At 37.3% G+C, this 19,573-nt stretch overlaps 1 protein-coding gene across 4 annotated transcripts in view; it reads left to right on the plus strand.

Moving 5' to 3' along the window:
* The first annotated feature begins 9,909 nt into the window (after positions 1-9,909).
* Positions 9,910-19,573, plus strand: part of CNTN5 (contactin 5) — a 609,016-nt gene continuing 599,352 nt past the window's right edge. For 2 of the 4 annotated variants that reach the window (XM_088159402.1, XM_088159404.1), the window contains exon 1: positions 9,910-10,173. The gene's annotated coding sequence lies outside the window, so the exon portion shown is untranslated. The other 2 variants (XM_088159405.1, XM_088159403.1) reach the window with 2 other exon arrangements.

Raw genomic sequence — 19,573 nt, forward strand, 5'->3', positions numbered from 1 at the left:
GTTTATTGTTCAATTAACATGTGTACTCTCCCTAAGAAAATAAAACACTTTGAGGGGCACAAAACATTTTTACTGCATGTGCAGAGCATGCAATTTAATCCTTAACAAATTGCTTCTGCCTTTAAATTATGTTATTAGTATGCTAAAAAAATTCTTACATGTTGTCATCGCTTTTTAAATTTCACTACAAGGTACTGGGCTATACATATGCCAAATGGTTCTGCCTTCAGTCTGTTCAATTAAAACCAGAAATATTTTTTCCCAGACCTTAATCCTATGCTAATATTCTATAGAAAAGATTTGAGTTAATTTTATAATACTATTTCCAATTTTTCCCATGTTAAAGGTGCTTCACACTAATTGGTTGATGTTTCAAAACAATAGCTGAAATCCTACTAAATACTTGAAACATTCTTTACCTAATCAGTCAAATGGAGTTCAGTATTGGGTAAGAGTATTTTTTTTTTTTTTAATTTTTGAATAGAACATTAAAGTAAAGCTCTGGGGGGCATCTGTATCCTCAGTTCCTTATGCACACTTTTAAGCTCAGAAGCTTTTTCTTAAAATGGAAATGGAAACTAGAAAACAGTCTTTTTAAAATACTGAAAATTAAGACCAAGATAAAAAAAAAAAAACAACCAAAAAAAAACAAAAACAAAAAAAAACCCCAACAACCCAGCAACCAAAATCTCCCCATTTCCTTTTATGTCCTTACAGAGTGCTGTGTTTTCAATAACAAATCCCAGGCTGGCTATAAAAACTGTTTCCTCTGTGCCTGAGCCCCTTTGTGACTTGCTCTCTACCACTGCAGTTTCCATGCTAGCTGTCTCTCTCTGTCCTTCCTTCTACTTTTGGTTTGGTGAGACAATCTAAACTTTTCACAATCTTCCCTTCTCTGGCATTTGGATAGCCCCTGGAGAGTGGCAGATCTCCCCTTCAGATGACCCCATCTAACTGAGCCTCTGGGGACAAGCAGCAAGGCAGACATCCATCTGGCTGGGTGGCCATTCCTGGTCAAAGGAATGTGTGCATGAAAAAATTAAATAGTTACCCAGCCTGTCACATCTTTTGCAAAGAAGACTAACAAAATACAGATATTTTAAAGCCCTTGCATTGCATCCTTTATATTAACACTTTGAAAGGAAAACAGACAGATGGTTAATATTCTCTTTCATTGCTAATAACATAGCTGATAACTTAATACAAAAAGATTTTATTACAGATGGAGCTCATAGTGCCTTTGGAATTACTCTTCCTTGATATTTCTTATTGGATGTTTCCAAGTGAAGCTATTTTTAACTTTGCCAAAATTGTACATTTGGATTCAAATTTTCTCTACCAGGTGTCTGTCAGGTAGAGGGATTATTTAATTTTTTACAAATATTTCTGCAAAAAAAAATATTCAGGCATTTCTGTACAAAGCTAACAGAAAAATGCTCTTTCATTGATGTTATACTGTAACAAATTCAGTAGTTACTTTATGAACATTTTAAAGCAAAATTTTGACCTTTTAGAAGAATTTGGTTTTAAGCCAGAGGTGTTTCTGATAACATCCCAGCAATAAAACTGCTTTTTCTCCATTCTGGAAACCACTGAAAAATATTCTTTCACAGCAGCTAGGAAAGTTCTAAAGATTTGACAGACACATTCGTCACGGTTTCTCTTCCAACTCACAACTTTGATTTGTCTGAACAAGAGTCACACCTGGAAAGTGACAGAGTATGGTCCAGAGCACAGTTACAAAGGTCCAGGAAGACTCTTCCTGAATTTCAATGCCACTTAATGTAGTCCATGGAATGTGAACTTGTGAACTAATTAATAACTTATTTTCCTAGAGCTATAGGTTATTTCTTCATTGCTTCTCAAGTGACATGGAAGCACAGGAAATATGAAAAAAAAAGCACCACAGCATCTGAGTCAAGGACAAAAAACAGATGGCAAGAGACAACTGTTGGGAGGAGCAGATTGGGACAAGGAACCTGAGGGAGTGTGAGAAGGTTGAGGATGGGGAAGAGAGTGTAATTAATAAACAAGGAAATGAACTCTGGGAAGAGGAACATAGGGAACACAGAAATTAGGGCTGTGAAAGGTACACAACTCATAAATTGTGACCAAAATACAAGAAGAGTATGAAAGAACAAAATGAGGAAACAAGGCCGGGAAGTAATACTGCAAAAGTAGGATTTGTACTGAAAATTATGGAGACTGAGAGGTCTCAAATGTGTAAGGATATAACTTAAACATTTGCAGTGACAGATTGTAATACTAGTAATAATACTGCTAGTCAATATTCAGAGAAGCAGATAGAATGGATTAAGTTCACATCCCCAACCAAGGCCTGGGGGAGAACCAGATGCTGAAAACACACTGCTGTACATGTTTAACGGAATTACACCTTTCTGGGGTACAATTTTATGCCTTCTGTCACCTATTATTGCTTCTATTAGGAGAGTTTGTGAAGCAGATTTAAAAATCTAGTCTGTATGATTCTCTATATTATGGAATTTCTGGGGATATTTGTTTCTTTGTTTGTTTTTTTGTTTGTTTGTTTGTTTGTTTGGGGTTTTTTTGTGCATGTGGGTTTCTTTATTCTTATTAAAGCTGGAAGTTCCACTTTGAAATATAGGTTAAAATGACAGAATTTTTATATCAAAACTTTGAAAAGTAAGTGATAGCAGAGGTGTTTCCTATATTAATTCAGTCCCCCCATTTTTGCTCCAAAGTTGAATTTTTACTTGTTTGGACACAAGAGGACATAAGAATTGGGAAGAAGCCACCAAGAACTTCTTGCTTTGACTTTCTAGCCACCACAATTGTGTTTAGGAAATTGTCTTTCAGCTCAGCTCATAACCCTGGAAAATCCCTTGAAGCAGATCAATTCACTTTAGTAGCATGTGTAAGCATATTGTGATAGCTGTGATCACAAATACTAGTAAGACATCAGCTGCTTTAAAACTCAATAGTTTTGGATGTTGCAGATGGCATCAAGACATTAACAAAGTAGGGTATGTTCCTTGGTATTGGTTATTGGTGCAGCTGTTAAGTTAATGAAGTCAGTATATATTCAGTTTTAATTGTACACACATTTTATTTGAGCTTTCATAGAACAGCTGTGAAATAAGTGCTATAATTAATGTTCTGTGTGTTACACTAAAACCTGTATATATGTATGTTATTAATTATATGTTATAACCTTGGTTCAATTTATTTAGTTTTTTGTTCCTAAGATGAAAGATCATCAGATTATTGCACTTTCTTCAGAAAACATTTAAAGATTTCAAAGTCATCTTCATTTGTGCTTTCACCTGCCAAGTCACCATCAATAAAATTTATTATTAGATTAAATCAATTTATTTTATTAAGATAGTGCCATCTTTAAAAATCTAGATTTATCACCTACTCAGCACATAAATAAGGGAGTCAAGCAGGCTATTTCCAGTAGTAATTGAAAAAATAAGGAAATAATTTGAGCTTTCTTTTGTACTATTTTAGTATAGGGTGCTCCAGATACACTATTCCTAGTAAACTGTCATATAAAAGATAAAATATCAAAAGCAAAGTCAAATGATTAATCCTTTTGGGGTGGTGGTGGGGGGAGTAAAGAGGGTTGCAGGTAGGGTAACTAAGTAAATTAGGGAATGTTGATTTGTGCTATTTTAATCATATCTACTAGAAACTCTCAATTTCAGACATTCCTGGTCAAATCCTTTCTTCTATGAGGAACACAGCAAAGTAGAATTGTCAGCCCTTCTGGGAGACTGACACTAACACTATAATCTGATATTTTCTCAGAGTTAAAGAAGTATATAAAATTTTACCTCTCTCCTGCCCTTTTTCTGTTTTCATTTGTAAAAAGGCTTGTTTGGTATGTTTGTTTTTTTTTTTTTTGTTTTCGGGTGAGTTCACGAATGCAGTTATACATGGTTCACCAAATAAAGACTTGATAATAGTGTCACTCAGGTCTCTTGGGGATGGGGTTATTCAGCTTTACTTATGCATTGCATTATTTATTGCATGGTCTTGTACATTGTGCAACAATCCACATTTCCCCATTTTCCTTTATGTCATTCTGAAATGCTCAAGTGACTATTCCAGGAAGCACTGAAGGTCTAAAAATGACAAGAACTTTTGTTCTTCCTAGTACTTCTTTCATAGAGTCACAGATCCTCTGGAACAAAAGATAATGCCATATACTGTTGGATACATAAGTTGCCTATGTCATAAATTCTAGATTTCCGTTACATTCCTCAACAAAATTCACTAGGACCGAAAGCTCATTTAAAAATAATGAAAACTTAATTCACTACCAATGTAGTTATAGCTGCACTATACTCCAGAGAAGATTTTCAGTGACAAGGATGCTTCCCACATTAAGTCTCTCTTCTAGTGTATTTTTATTGAACTTAGGATGGGAGGGAGAGAAAAAAACCAAATATTTGTTACTGCACACTCAGGGCCATGGGAATTCTGCTCCTCATTTCCTTCATTAATAGGATACCAAGAATAAATATTTTCTTTTTCAGCTCTATCCATCTTTGGAAGGCACAATGGCATCCAATTATTTTACAAAGTAAGCTGCAAACCTCTGGTCTATAAGGGCAGAATTCTGCGTACTATTGTTAGATACTTAAACAAAAAATTCTTTTTCTTTTTCTAAATAGCAACATAAATCAGAGGAATCTGGAACTATTCAACATTGAAAAAAAATCAGGCCATTTATATTTAGGTATTGAAATAGAAGTTAGGAAACTAAATTTAGTATCTACTCTTGTTCTGCATTCAGTGCTTATGGACACTGACTATTCTGTAATTCAGTGAAGGGCAGATTTTTCATCCTTTGTGCTCATGGCTCTTTGGAGATATGGGTTACAGAGATGGGGGTTTTATCTTTGTTGCTACTGAGTTTTCATTGCTACTGGAATATTCAACTATAATTATGGGGGGTTTGTTTTATTTTATTTTGGTTTGGTTTGGTTTTTGCTTGTTTGGTTGGTTTAGGTTTTGTTTGTTTGTTTGTTTGGGGGTATTTTTTTGCTTTTTTTTTGGTTTTTTTTGGGTTTTTTTTGTTTTTGTTTTTTTTTTTTTTGTTTGTTTGTTTTTTGGTTTTTTTGTTTGTTTTTTTTTTTTTTTTTTTTTTACTTCTATGGTGTTCAGAGAACATCTCATTTCACTTTTCTTTTTTCCTCTACTTTGAGTATTATTAATCAGAACATCCCCCAGCTAGTTCTCTATCACAACAGCTCACGTTACTATGGGATGCTACAGTGGTAAACAGATCTGTTCTTTCTCCACTCTTTAGTCCTTTGTGTATTTTGCTCCTATGTGCAGTAGGAACTTTGCTCCATCTTTCTAGAAGGTAAAATCGGTTTCCAGGGGACACTAGATCCTTCCTGTGCATATGTTGAAGATCAAGCTGGAAGGAATGAGGAAAAATATGGTTTTGCTTTTCCCAGCATATTAACCAGTAGCTGTATCACAGCATCAAAAGCAATGCAATGTATTTCATAGCAGCTTATCTAGGCATATCCTTCATAAGGTTAGGAAAGCCAGGAGAAAATAAGAATCTGCAAAACCCTTCTCATCTTTATTCTGACTCTGGAAATACAAAACTGTATTGCACTTGCACAGATCATGCACAGAAAAGAGGATGACCAGTACATCCTTGCTTCTGTCAGTAGCCAGGAGGCTGATTTTTAGAAACCTGTTCCTCTGGTTTAATTTTGAACCAGTTCCTTACAAAACCAGAAACACTCAGTGGAGCATCAGTGTATGTACGAATTTGATATAGGGTTAAGATCTTCACATCTGTTACTTCCCTATGTCTCTCCCACAGTCTGTGGCTTCTTCAGAGACAAGGGAGCGCTCAGTCTGTCCCCTCTTGTCAACAGTTGAATACCACAGCATTGCTATTTAGCTCTTTGATGATCATTATTTCAGTGGCAACATACTTCCCATACCTGGATATATCAAAATATATAGCACCAAGACCATTTTCTCTTCAACCAAGCAGGAGTGGAAATTTACACTGGTGTTTTTCACCAAGAAACAGAATGGCCTCATCATCCTTGAGGTGTTTGACCAACTGCAGTGCAGTTCTGTTATCCTCTCAAGCCATTGCTCAATGAAACAATGCATTCAGTTTACAAGTTTCTCTTACAAAATCAAAACGACCATTGTGGCATGCTATAAAGCTGTGATACAAAACATGCTTCATTCTGCTGCTTCTAAACTTTTTCAAATAGGTTAACCTTTATGTTGAAACAGATGTCATCTGTTTGCACTTCTGAAAATTTAAGATGATCAAATCCCCAGAGCTTGGGGTTTTATTTTTAATTTTATGCAGCAACTTCTTTCGATTGCTAACGTCTCCAGTTTGTTAATTATCTGCTATAACTGAAAGCTTTCATGATAGGCTCTGAATCTTCTGCTGTTTGCCGAAGGCCTGAAGAATTATGCGTCAAATTTACACACAATTCTGCTTATCCCTCTAGAAAATTTTCTTATAACTCTAATTATATAGCCATGAGAAGTCTATCCAGATGTTCTAGGGGAGGACAAAATATAGTGGTTGCCACTAAAATTATACAGCTGTGTACTAAAACAGGGCCAATGTACACCTTTCAAAAACTACTATTTTCAAATACTGTCCTCCAGGTACCTGAGAGAGATTCTCATAAATGGAAGGGGAAGAGCAAGAGAAGGTTTCATTATCTCTAAAGATACACCTCCAGTGCTCTTGCAGACACAGATGAGGGGGAGAAATTTGGGCAGCTAATTCTTTTCTTCAAAATTCACTCCCTATCTTATATTCTATGACTGGTCAAGAAAGAACAGTGAAATATCCCAAGAGTAATGTTACTTACAGATAGCTCTCCATGTGGGAAAGAAAAAATACACATAATGCTCTGCTTAAAAGAAGAGAGACTAAATGAAGTACAAAACAAATAAGAAAAGAGCTCAGAAATTATTCAGACTGAAGATGTGCTGCATCTCTTTGCTTGTCTGCTGCAGATGTTGAGATAGAGAGATTAAGGTGTTAATTGACAGATAGACAACTAGACCAGATATACAAAGTGCAGCTAGGTTGACTTAAAGTGTATAACAACAATAGTGCTGTAACACAATGCTGTTTATGCTGATTATAACTCGTTGGCCATGAACTAAACTCTGCATGTACATGCCATGAAACAGTTCACAATCTTAGAGTGGTGGAGTAGAGCAGGACCCGACCTTGCAAAGGATAACACAATCAAATGAAATTTTAACCTGTTTAAAAGCTGCATGCCACTTTTCTTTCAAAGAATGATAAAACTGGTACTCATACAAATCCACTTAATTCCTGATTATATTAAAGGAAAAGAGAAAAATACCTCCTTGTAGAAATATTGCTGATGTGAAGTTGAAAAGAAGAAAGCAATTATTAAAAGCTGCCATCCATAAGAAAGATGTACTTTGACAAGAACTTTGAGTACAAGTGAGCTAAAAGAAAAATAGTGCATAACCCAATGTATGTGGCATGGGTGCCATAAAACAGTTTTTCAAAGTAACCCTATAAACTTCACAAAGGATGATAAAGATGTAAAGTCTTTAGGACTTAAAAAAAAAAAAAAAAAAAAAAGAAAGGAAAAGAAATATGCATTTATTTTAATTCCATCTCTACCTGTAAAAAAGTAACCAATAAAAATCACCTCCTCACAAGTAATTCCTCACTATTGTCATAAATAGATATAGTATGCAGAAAAAAAAAATCAAAAATTCTTCTGGCTTTAACATTCACTTTGGACATATTGAGAAATGGAACCTCCTAAGTTATTCATAAGATCAGAATTAATGCAGTCAGTATTCCTGGCTTCTGATTAAATACTGTCTTGTAACCTGGTAACACTGGAAATAATGACCAGATGATAATTTTCTGTGAACTGAATCAATGAAGGGAAGCTTTGACATGTCAGGTTGTAACATGACTTGTCCAACAGAAGTATGTCTGAAGACCCATCCACAGCTGTGGAGACAATTGTCTTCTGTGTTTGTACAGGATAGTAAATGGACAAAGTCCATTTCTAATGATGGAGTCATTCTCACTCTTCCACTATGATAGTCAAGACAGCAGGAGATGGTGATGAAGGAACAGAAATTTGCAATCTTACAATAATAAAAAAAAGGGAATTTAAAGTGAGGGTTTTTTTTCAACTCATCCTCACTGGCAGTAGTGGACAGAATTGACTGAACGTGATGTTGAGCTGTAAATCCTCTGATAGACTTCCATATATTATACAGGACCACAAAAGTGTATAAAACTGTGTCACTCATCACTAGTATCTTATCTTGCTAGAGGCTTCAATATAAGAGACAAGCAAAAGACAGGGAGAAAAAACACATATTAGTATACTGCCAATTTAAGACCAGAGTTGTGTGAGAACCCCCAGAAAATTCCAGAATTAATCCAGAATCTTCATTCTCCTGAATCTAAACCACATAAAGATCAGTTTTTAAAAATTAGTAAAGAAAAAATGCTTGCACACACACACACACACATATTTGTACACCACAGAGATTCAAAAAGCATAAACCATTTAAATGGAATCGCTGAAGCAGAGAAAAATCTCAGAGAATAGGAACTGTACAATAATTACTCAATGTGTAAGTTAAAAAAAGAGTCTTAACTAGTTGTGGAAGGCAAAGTGGGGGGGAGGCAATGAAAGCAAAACATAGAAGGCCAGAAAAGTATTAAATTTTATAGCAGAAGTTGTCATTGCCAGAGGGGGGAAAACAAAACAAAACAAAACAAAACAAAAACAAAACAAAAAAAAAAAAGAAAGGAAGTATTAGAATCGGCTTAGCTCTTGAGAACAGCCATTAGGGAGAGGCAAAAGAGTGGGAACGCACTAGATGTATGTATGGATGCGATGGAAACCCGTCAGGACGCTGCTGTGGCGGAGCGGCGCCGGCAGCCTTGCCCCGGGGAGGGCGCGGGGCGCGGCGCGGGGCCGGGGCGGGGCGGGGCGCTGCCGGCTGCTCGGCGGGGATGCGGCTGAACGCGGCTGCCTGGTGGGGAAGGGAACAGGCACGGGAGCGGCTGCAGAGCCGCGGCCGCCTGGCTGCCGGCCGAGTGCTGGCTGCCACGGGTGTGCCTCCGGCCGGAGCAGCCGCGGTGTAAAGAAGGAGCGGGTGCGGGGCGGTGCGGTGCCGGCAGCAGCCGCGGTGTAAAGGAGCGGGTGCGGTGCTGAGCCAGGCAGTGCGGAGCGGTGCGGTGCGGGGCGGTGCAGGGTGGTGCGGTGCGGTGCGGTGCGGGGCGGTGCGGTGCGGGGCGGTGCGGGGCGGTGCGGTGCGGTGCGGTGCGGTGCGGACAGCAGTCGCGGCTCCCGGGTTCCCGGGCTCTCGGCTCCGGCTGCAGAGCGCGGGGGTAGGGAGGGTCATAACCGCTGGAGGGGAATAAAACGCATTAAAAAATAATAATAAAAAAAAATTAACAAAACAAATCCGCCTGGGAGGAGTGTGGGGAAGGGGATGAGGAGAGAGGAGAGGATGGAAGTGGTGGATGGAAGAAGCTGGTGTCTTGGGTTAGAGGAGCAGGAGATCAGAGAACAGCGCTCGCCAACTTGCCCTCTTGCCTTCCCGCTCCAGGGCAGAGGAGTGAAGAGGAGAAAATCGGGGAGGAACGCGGAGAGGAGCAGCAGGAGGAGGAGGAGGAGAGCGGGAGGAGGGGGGTCCTTGCGCTCCTAGGGGTAGGGGCGAGCGGCGGGCGGCGGTGCGAGATGGCACTCACATAAACACACATCCACATCATCTGTACATCCACACGCGTGCAGGCGGGGGCGGGCAGAGGCTCCACCGCCCCCCCGGGAGCAGCCGGGGGAGGCGCCTCGGTCCCCCCGCCGGGAGGGGGCACGGCGGGGCCGGGAGGGGCTCGCGGGAGCTGCCGGCGCGGATGCCTTCACCTGGGGCTTTCCATCACTGAGCGAGCCGAGCGGGAGAGGCGGTCGGCTCTGGAGAACTACCTCTGGATGGTCTAAAAAAAGAGAGAGAGAGAGAGAAAAAAGGGAAAAAACCCAACTCTGCAATCCTCTGCTCCCCCAGGCTCAGCACCATAAGGGACTGCTATATTTGAGGCTGTCAGGAGGATGGGAGAGAGAGACTGAGAGTCAGGGCGAGAGAGACGGTGCCACAGCAGCGGTAAGTGTCTTTGCCGTTCCCCCAGCCAGGCACTGATTTTCCTGGTTAGACTTTGGAGTGTGTGCAGATTATTTCTTGTAATATCCATCGCAGCATCTCTGTGAGCAGCCTACTGTGAAGCCGGCAACGGTGAGAGATCCCATTTTTGGGCTGCAGGTTTATGTGTTTTGCTTTTTTTTTTTGTTTTGAATCTTATGTTGAAATTGTCATAATTGAGTAGAAAAGTTGAAGCAGAAATTACTGTGATCTGTTATATGCTTCCTGTCATTTAACTAGGGAGCAAACTACTGCAGTGAATGAGTTGTGAAGAGAGATGTGAGGCTTTTAGTACAAATACATACTCCAGAGAAGGAATGCCTATTCAAATGTGCTAGTTTTTTATGTTTGGGAGAGCTACCATGCTAATGCTTGAGGGTGAATAAGGAAATAGCCCAGCGTATTGAGTTTATAGTGATGTACTGAAAGTTTTGTTGTTTTGGAGTTTTGAATGATACTTGGCTTTGGGATAAACAGTTATCTCTGGAATTAGAAAAGTACAGTGCCAGGACTCTTCTTATTTGCTGACAGGCAGAGATAGAATTACATAAAAATACACTGATTTTTCCTCTCTGATGTGAGCACAGTTAATAAGACCATGTGGAATGCCTGTGAACTGGCTAGAAGATGAACTGAGAGTTATTGTGACGTGGAGCATTAAATTGTCTTTTTAAGATTTTTAAATAGAATTAAAAAAAATATATCCATGACTGTATCTGTACTTCTTCAGGTGTTTAGCTGCATTTCTCTTAAGCTCAGAAACTTCATGTAACAGAAGTTAGACAAGATAGTGTAATGTGAGTACTTAGGACTTAAGTTTTCTATGTGTTGCAATATTTCAGAAATGTAGCTTCAAGTTTTTTCAAAGCTCTTTTTTTTTGTTTGTTTGTTTGTTTGTTTGTTTAAAAAGTAATGCTTCCTTGGAATGATACAATTTTAGTTGTTTTTGGTTGTTTTTTTTTTTATATGAAGGAACTGGTGCCAGTTTTTGGGGTTTTTTTTGAGGCGTTCCAACATTCCCTTAGACTTCAGTGAGCTGTTGATAAGACCTTGAAGTTTGAAACTAAAAATAAATTGCACACTCACTATTAGCCAAAAGCTAAGGGGGGATTCCTGATAATTAAAATTTGAGTGGCATTTTCCAATTAATAAAAGTGCCTTTAATTCTTGCTGAGTTATAGTTCCACTCCTTCAGAAGTACTTTATGGCAATCAATATTAGCTCAAGATCAGTTCATTCTGATTAATATTATTACAGGAGTTATTGAAAGAATTAGCAATAAGTGGGCCATTACTTAAAAAAGCTATCAAATGCCCTAGTAGAATTTCTAAAAATGTATTTAATAAATTGACTTCAGTTACTATAACACTTACCTACTAAGTTTCAAGTAAAACAAAGAGAAAAAAAAAAAACAAAAAACCCCAAACCCAACCTCTCCCCTGCAGCCCCTTCTCTATCTTGCTGTGCAGGAAAACAGAGGCTTGTTTACTATTTTGGGGTATGCTGAAAGGAACACAGAAAAATGAGATGTGAACTATTGTAACTAAGGAATGTTTTATGTACGGTGGCCTTCAGTAGAGATATACGGTTGATATACTTTGGGAACATTTAGAAGATGTTGCTAAGAAGACAAAGTTTTGGGAGCCAGTAAATATATTAAGGAGAGTGAAGTGTTAAGCACTCTTGAAGGTGAAAACAGCTAAGTAGTTTTATAAGTGGACTATTGAGCATGTGGCACTTCTGTTTCATACACTTACAAAGCAAATGCCCATGAAAAAAAAGTCAGAACTCGCAGAGCATGACATGAAAGTGTGAAGATAGTTATGGAGAGTTGGGAGATAAAAAGTGTAGGTTTTAGTTTTGTTCAATATGAAGCTGAAGGTCATATTTTGAAGTCTAGGTAAAAATATCAGGGGAAGGGATCTTAATTTCATTTTATGACGAGGGCAGATGTACTAAGAATGGAAAAAGAAAATAAAAATATCTCACTGGCTGAGTTCTATTTGAGAATTGAAAGAAAGCAGCTTTGAAAACATGTCTTGAGGAAAAATATAAGACCTAAGATAAAAGGTGCAATTACAAGCTCTGTGTTACAAAGTAATAAAGGGCAACTTTAAGAAATGCATAACTTGGAGGACTGCTAGCACAGATTCAATACAGGAAGATCACGACTGGCAAATTTGCTTGAGTCCCCTGAATAAGTTGCTGACATGGTGAACTATTGGGGAATCAGTGATATGATTTATGAGAGTTTCAGAAAATGTCCAGTTCTGTGCTCCACAAAATATTGATTTGGAGAGTAAATTTTTGAAGGAGTGCTGGAATGAATTCAAACCTGACTTAGACATAGGGACCAGAGGGTGTCAGTAAAGGTAAAGAGCTCTGTATGGAAAGAGGAGGTTAAAAGTATGATGCTTTAAGTGACAGTGTGAGATCCAGTTTTCCATCCTGCTTGTTACAAATTTGGTATGTTCAAAAAGGATAAATCCGATTTGCTAGAAAGACAGAAAAATCTGTTCCACTGAACAGATTCATCACACTGGAAGTTTTCTGGTTAGGTTAGTGATATAAATATTTTTTTAAAATAATAATCCATGTCTTTACAAAAGACATCATAGAAATCTATATGTTAAGAATATGCCTACTAAGGTATTGAGCCATCTGAGCTGATTGGTTCAGTGGCATCGAAAAAAAAAGTAGTTCTTCTGACTGGTATTGTCTTTCTGCTTGTAGGCTGAAACACAGATTTTAGTTCCTATGAATGGTACTGCATAATTTGCCACTGTTGGTCTGCTCCCTCCTTATGCTCCTGCTAAAGCTTCTGCATTGCACTTTCAATTTCAGAACAACCTCAATCTTTTGAACAATTTCTTGTACTCTGAAACGCTAAATAAAATCCACCACAGTTTATGCTGCATTTTTGATTCCCTGAGAATCAATGTGAAATAGACATTTGCTTGCTAATACTATATTGGTAGGTGCTTCACACTATAATTTCTACCTTATGTACATGGCTTCTCTGATGCTTTTTTCAGAATCACCAACTTCTTAGTGCTTTCCAAGGGAAAAATACTCTTTCTGGAAGTGATGGACTCCCTAGAGATTCTTATCTCCTGACCGATTTTGATCAATAACACTCTATTAAGGGATAGGTTTGCAAATTATGAAATTGATAGAACTTTATAAGATAAGTACATTCTTATTTTGCTTAAAGATTTCAAAGCCTCATAATGTGTGCGTATGTATGTATAGATGTGTTTATGCACACACACATATATACAGAAGAGCAATTATTCTGTGTCATTGCAAGCTGGAATAGCAGCAACAAGTAACATTTTCTAGTTAGTGGAAGGAAATGCAATTGGTTTGTTTTTATAATTAATTTCTTGGCTGATTTAGGAAAGTATGTGTGAACCAAAGTTTGTGAACCATAAGAAAATCTGATCTTTTCTTATGTGCTAGTTTCTAAAAGGAAGTTCAGGATGATTTCTCACTGTATTTCATAAAGGCAAATCAATGCTAAGGTATTGCAAGTGGATATGTAATAAGGGAAATAATAGTATGTCAGATTCTGTATGTTGTGCATGTAATAAAACATTAGAATTTCCATCCATGCTACAGCTGATGTTCTTGATCACAACATGCTCATACTTATTCTGTGTAGACTAGCTCCTAAGCTTACAGAGCCATGAGGTTATGTCAGAATGATGCATGCTGTCATGTACTAGTTACATCACCATAGCTCACCTCTTTACATCTCCTTCAGGACCAAACTTACACATCAGTCTTGGGGAAAATTGATAACTCGTCTCCATTCCCATACCTAGAAATAGAAAATACATCAAACTCTTTCCATCCATCAGAAACCTCTTTTGGGAATTTCCTTTTTCAGCATGCTCTTAAAGGTTTTCTTGTAAATGGTGTTAAAACGTGATGCTGTCTTTGGAGAGCCTTCAGCTGCTGAAAGCAGACAAACTTTGCAGGTAGTTCACTGCAGTTCCTGAGAGGGGTAAAGAGTGACAACTTTTCACTCAACATACAGGGCCTTTGGCTTCAGACTCTTTGTGAGTGAAAAATGTTCCGTTTTTAACAGTTAAAGATTTTTTATATATTCATCGGGACTCCTAGCCTTCAAATCATTTTGATCAAGGTTAAATATACAGCTTTGTAGTCGATATAGGCATAGTATCAGGCCAGTTTTTTGGGTGTCTTCCCTTACCAAATAGCATCACTTTGCAAGAATTCACAAATCTCACTTTATTTTTGTTGGGCTTATAGTCTTCATTGAGTACATGATGGATATTTCCCTGTAGCTGTGTCATTCCTGCTATAATTTGTAACCACTCTGCTATATATTTAACCAGGAGTAGTGGCTGCACAGATGGGCAGGTAAATGAAGATTGTTTGGTCATAGTAACAGAAGAAGCTGATCTAAAAGCATAATGCCCTTATAATAAAATTTTGAGAAGATTTTCAAGCTCTAAACTTGAAATGTTATAATTCTTGCTTAGCCATGAAGAGATATATTCAGAAGATAAGTTTGCTGCAATATTCTCTCCACAAATGTGCCCTCAAAACTAAATGGTAAATGGCAAGGATATTAACAGAAATTTACTTTTTGGGAAAAAGTGATTAATTATTAACTGTTTAAGAACACATATATCATATGTTCTGAAAGATGACCCATTGTCACTGTTAGCTTACTCCACAGACTTTCATATGACATTTATTCTTGGTATTCACAATCTCCACATAGACTTGAAGTGTAATGAGCAAAACCACACCAACATGAGTCAACAAAGTCACAGTATATGTTTTACTTCTTTGTCTGGGGTGATTCTCACAGTGAGCGTTCTCCAAAAGTTAAATATTATAGACGCTCCAAGAAATTACTCTGGACAGCTGGAACACTTGGGTAATATTCACCACTGTTGGTCTGATGAAGTCATTCAACTTCGTGATGTTCATATTACTGCGATGTAATCATTGTTATTATTTATCTTTATATTTATTCTTGTGATGGCTTGGATGAGGGGCAAGATATACAGAATGGATGAAATATAATATACTGACAACTTCAGGAACTGTCATGTTCCAATATAGGAATTTTAGTATGCCTAGAACAAAAATGCATTTGAAGTTTTAGACATAGAGATAAATTAAAATTCCATTCGATTTGTTTTTCTTATGCTTACTAATTTATTTCCTATACACATTCAATGGCTGGAGTATTGTACTACAGCCCTTTTTCTGGACCAAATCAATGATATTAAACTTTGTATGTATAGTGGCACTTTAAAAATTGAACTCCCTCCCAGGTATTTTCCTGTACCTACTATATAGGTCACTTTGATGTATAGTTCAACAATTGTATATATAAGTGTTAGATTTTTCTTTTTCACTTTAGCTTGTAGGTACATCTGTTCACATATATTTAAAAGAATGCAGATGCCACTTTAAAATGCAGTTGCCTCAACCATCTAGTTCACATCACAAGTCTGTACTAAATATTATTTAGATCAGAACTCTGATTGCCCTAGATTATTTTTTATTAGCAAGGTCCTTTATTCCATTATAAACCTTATCATCATAGTGGTAACTAGGCATGATAATCATAAATCAAGATTGTGTTGCACTGAGGGCTGTAAACAAAAAATGGTCCCTGAATCAAAGAACGAAAGAACGTATGGCTTAACTCAAAAACTTCCTTTTCTTTTTGCTGTTATTTCTGACCTTTGAAGAGCTTATAGCTAAGGGGAGACATCTGTGTTTCACAACCATGGTGCCATGATCATGTACAGATGTCTTCAAGATCACCTCCCACACCAGAAAAAAAGTCCAAGATACTATCTGCAACACTATGACATGTGTAATGATCACACATATATGCTACAAAATGTCTTGAAAATTAGTCTGAAGAATGTAGCAGCAGTCCACAATTGCTTCTCAAATGTGTACTTTTCAGACCCGTTTTCTAAATTGACTTATTCTTCAGGTTACCATAACTTCATGCAGATCAAACTTGTTAAAAGCAAGCATATGTATTTTCACATGACATTCTTTTAAAAGACAAGTTCTCCTTATTAAAACCTTTTAATTGTTTTGTCATTCCAAAAAGAATGAATTAAAGAAAATAAATAATTCATGATCTCATTCTTTGTTTGGCTTTTGACTTTTGCTCATCTGAGGTGATACAAGGTCCTGATTTCTCTGTCTCATGCTGTACAAGAGGCTCAAAATGTTCTTACTCCCCTGTAACATATGCAGTGTCATGTATTGTTGTTGCTTACATAAAATTCAGCTCGGGGAATCTGGGAATAAAGCCATGACTTCTCTGATATCATAAAGTCTCTCTGATGTGTCTGTGCACAGCTTTTCAACTCAAAACCAGTTGTATAGTATTTCCTCTGTCTGGACTTAGGAAGATATTTCTTGGACATTGAAAGAGCTTCAGACTGAGGAAGACTGACTGTGACAGGTTTGAGAAGAGGCATAATTGAAAATATATTCCAGATCAGATAACCAGGGAGGATTATTTATTAAGAGGGACATTGGAATATAAAGAAAATTTAGAAAACATGATATATAGCTGAAATATCTGCAGTTTTATTTTCCCCCTTGCATATCACAACTGACTGATTGCTAAGATCTAAGTATTTATTTGTCTTATCAATCACTTTGTGCCTGAGTCATTCACTGATGGGCATAATCCTCTGTTTGTGACTTCAAAAGGCATCTCTGGAGGAAATTTGAATGTCATCAGCAACGAATTGAGACATTACTGAAGGCATCAGGTAGGAGGAAGATGTTTGCACAAGGGGCATATTAATCAACAACTGGAAAAAAATAAGCAACACCAAAGCAGAGCAATTCAGCTGAATTTGGATTAAATTCTTGCATATTTTCTACAAAGTAGAAGGAAACAAGACAGACTGATTGATTCAAACCATGCAAAACCCAAAGTTCTTCCCTAGAAAATAAATACAGATTGAGAAAATCGGAGAGCACTGAGTGTATAGGAGCACTAAAGATTCTACTCTTGAAAGGTCATTACCTCATGTCTGGTATATCTGTAAATTTTCATTAAGGATCTATAAATTACTATCAAGATTCCTTCTCTGTCAATCTTTGCAAAATAGTTCCTTTAAATCAGCACGACTTTAATTGTAAAGGAATATAAAGGAATTTGCCAAGGATTTCTTTCAAAGCTTACAAAAATATGTTGAAATTATAGACAATATGTGCATGATTACATAGGATTATAGGATTTGTGAATGAGAATAATGTGTGAGAGAAAAAGGAGTTTATCATAGCTTTTTGTTATTTTGCTTCAACAGAAAATGATTAGTAGTTTTCATATGTCACATTCTTCATCAAGTAAAAGCTGGCATATGAGAAAATACAGTCGGTTGAACACTTTTAATGTTTATTGAAGATAATGCCAACATCAAAAACAGCATGCTAGTTTCAGGTATTATCTAAGATTAAAAAAAACAACAACAACAAAAAAAAAACTAGCAGACTTTTTCTGAGGATTGGTTTAAAGTCAAAGCAGTGTGGGTTATGAGAAACTTCTGAAATCTGTAATGGACACGCTTGCTCTTTGGAACATACAGTAGAGTACCAGAGAAGCTCAGGAGATCCCAAGAGTTTATCTAAAAACTACCTGTAGGTGGTATAATAAGATCTGGAATATTTTGCAGTGTCAAAAAATGGACTGTAAATAGCTATATGCAAGGCAGTGATTTTGGACTTTTTGTTATTATTTCTGGGTTTATTATAGAATTGCAGTAATGTAACAGCAAAGCAAATACAAAGGGTTTTTATTGAGACTAACCTTCTTTGAATTGGCTTCATCCATTAACTTGGAAATAAAAATTAAACAGAACAAAATCTGCTTCTAACATCAAGCACACTAAACATGGAGTTGTAACATAGAGTTGTTTTAATTCTTTACCATATAGGGCAGATGTTAAAGTAACTAAGAGATATAGGAAGAAATCCTTTTTCATTGTTTAAGGAAACAGACACTTTGTCAGATTATGGACAGAAGGTCCTATTGCAGGAGATTTTTATTACTTTATACTAATTTTTATTTTTCATTTATTAGTTACTAGTCTATAAAGATATTATAGGATTTGTGTCTTTATCTATAATTATTACTTCTCAGTGTAGTCTGTTTTATTCTGTTCCTCATCACCTGAGGTTTTCCCACATATTGGCTGGCATGAAATTAGTTTTCTTAATTTGTATGCTTGGTTTGCCTTTTCTGTAATTTGACAGAGAAGGAGATGAGGGAAGTATTGAGAACACAATCCTTCATCAGTTCCCATTGCCACATATAAAGACAGCAAATAAATGTATTCTGTTAATGCATGAAAGTCAGAGTCCTTGTGCCTTGAGATACATTAAAGAGACTCTCTAGCACTCCAAGAACTGCCAAATTAGATGATGCCAAGGGAAAAGAAAGAAAAAAGGAATAAGAAAAAAGGCACTTTCACATAAAATTCACACTGCATTTAACAAGCATAAGAGAAAAACACTTATCCAAAGCTGAAAGTGCAGGTCACTATAGCTTGAGTTTAAGAGCAAGGCTTTCCACTGAGTGGCTGCAAACACAGGCCAGGTAGAGCAGAAATTGTGAGAACCATGCAATGATGAATCCCCTGTTCTCTGCATGGTGCTAAGTGAGGGGAAGAAGGGGAAAGTCCACATAAATTATTCACCTTTTGTGTCACAGATCTGCACCTGCAAATGGATAATCTCTCTATTGGTGTTGTGGAGGGTGACACAACACACACACAAAATGCTGTTTTAGGTTATTGAGATTTATTTATGTACTGGGTAAAAGTTCTCACCTGAGCACCATTGGGAACCAGGTATCGTGCCTATCATGCTGCCAAGTTATATTTCTCTTAAAAATACTTTAGTTACCCATATGAAATGTTCTGGGTATAGAGTAGCTTTCTTAAGTATATTCCTTCTTACTCAAAGCATGCATTTAAAGAGTGTCTTTTTGAACGTAATGAAAGTGAGAAGTTAAAATCTATTGGCCACTAGCAGTTGCTGATTGCTGTTTTCATTAACAGTTTGTGCATCTCTTTAATGTGTCTTCTAGATCTCTTTCCTCATTGCCTCAATAGGGTCAGATTCTCACATTTTGCCTTGTAATTGTCATCAGGCTTTTGTGGCTAGTCTTTACTCAGAAGGACTCAAAACCATCAAGAGACAAATTCTCTGCTGTCTTAAGCAAGTGCAGCAATGTTAAATTTGGTGGAATCCTGGCTGCTCATTTTAGGACCGCTTCCCCACCTTGAATTCTCCTGAAATCCTCAACCACTGCTACTCTATGAAGCACATTTTG

Source organism: Sturnus vulgaris, chromosome 2, assembly GCF_052056855.1.
Source record: "Sturnus vulgaris isolate bStuVul1 chromosome 2, bStuVul1.hap1, whole genome shotgun sequence".
Lineage (NCBI taxonomy): Eukaryota > Metazoa > Chordata > Aves > Passeriformes > Sturnidae > Sturnus > Sturnus vulgaris.